Here is a 1,569-nt window from a genome sequence, read left to right on the forward strand (position 1 = left end):
TTGTTTTCCTCCTTTGTCTGCAAAATAGACCATGCCATGATCCAGTATGTCATCATTTGAATCAAGGTCATAGCTAGGATCATTATAACTTTTGTTCTAAAAAATCATTGCATTTTAATATTTCCATATTGCCCAAAACATAGGCGATAACCCAATTAGAACTAATTTCTGTTATGCTTTCCTAAAAGTTTTAATCCACCTCCCGAAACAATCTTCTACAGATGTAGGAGTGGATTTCAGATCAAAAGTACATCTTAAGAAGCTCCATAACAATGAAACGGCCGAGCAAGGAAAGAACAGACGGTCTATCTGTTCATCTTTCCCAAAATAGCACACAATCTTTAGACCCCTTCCAACCTTTTTTAATCAAAAGTCTTTAGCTAAGATGCTTGTTTTGTTTATCAGCCAAAGAAACACTTTAATTTTTGCAGGTACCTTCACTTTCCACAGGAATTTTTGCTGATAGTTGCAATTATCTGTAATCAATTTCCTATACAGGGACTTATTTGAATTCTTTTGTTCCCAATAAGATTCCATTCAACTTTGTCTCTACCCTCACTCATTTCAATTTCCTCACATCGGTCTTTGAGATTGTTCCAAAGTTCTAAAGTTTCCCCATAGAGAGTTCTTCTAAACCTAACCTGCCAACCTTTTGAAATAGCCTCAGCCACAATATCGTATGATCAAAGCACAAATTATACAATCTAGGATAATCACCCACCCAAATATCTTCCCAGAATCTAGTAATAGTACCATCTCCTAGTTTTTTCCTAGCAAATTTATAGAAGGTATCTTTAACTTTTAGTAAACTGGCCCAGAACTTGGAGTCTCCCTGTTTCTTTTTAACTTTGGAGATGCAACCATCAGGTATGTATTTGTTAAACAAGACATCTTGCTACAATCCTTCTTCAGTCTCCAGCTTCCAGAACCACATTGCACGTAAAACATTGCTCATAGTATCCAGATTGAGTATGGCAAAACCCCCATAATATTTAGGAAGACAACATTGTTTCCATTTCACCAAATGGTACTTCTTTTGTTTTCATCTTCCTTCCAAACTAGTCTTGTCCTATAAAAGTCCGCTTTGTTCCTCACACCAACATGCAAGGATAGGAGGACATCATAAACAAGGGCATATTAGTCAAGCAAGCCTGTACCAGAGAAATTCTACTAGCTAAAGATCATAGTAGCCTGCCTCGCCAACAGTTGCATCTTTTTTTCATTTTTTTCTATCACTCCACTCTAGTGTTTGTTACTGATTCTATTATCAGAAATAGGTAGAGCCAAATATTTCAAAGGTAAATCTCCCATTTTACATGTAAAAATTTCTTGGTATAGTTCCCTTTTTTCATTGGCTTTTCCAAAAAGAAGAAGTTCACTTTTGCGAAATTTATTTTCAAACCTGACATTTGTTCAAAGGCACAAAGAATGAACTTCAGATTTTTAGCACTTTCAATATCATCTTCTATCAAGAAAATAGTGTCAATAGCATATTATAACATATTAACTCCTTTATTATTATTATCACCTAACACATCCTTAATTACATCATTCTCTCTAGCATTATTC

This window comes from Triticum dicoccoides, chromosome 7B (assembly GCF_002162155.2).
Source record: "Triticum dicoccoides isolate Atlit2015 ecotype Zavitan chromosome 7B, WEW_v2.0, whole genome shotgun sequence".
In the NCBI taxonomy this organism is placed as follows: domain Eukaryota; kingdom Viridiplantae; phylum Streptophyta; class Magnoliopsida; order Poales; family Poaceae; genus Triticum; species Triticum dicoccoides.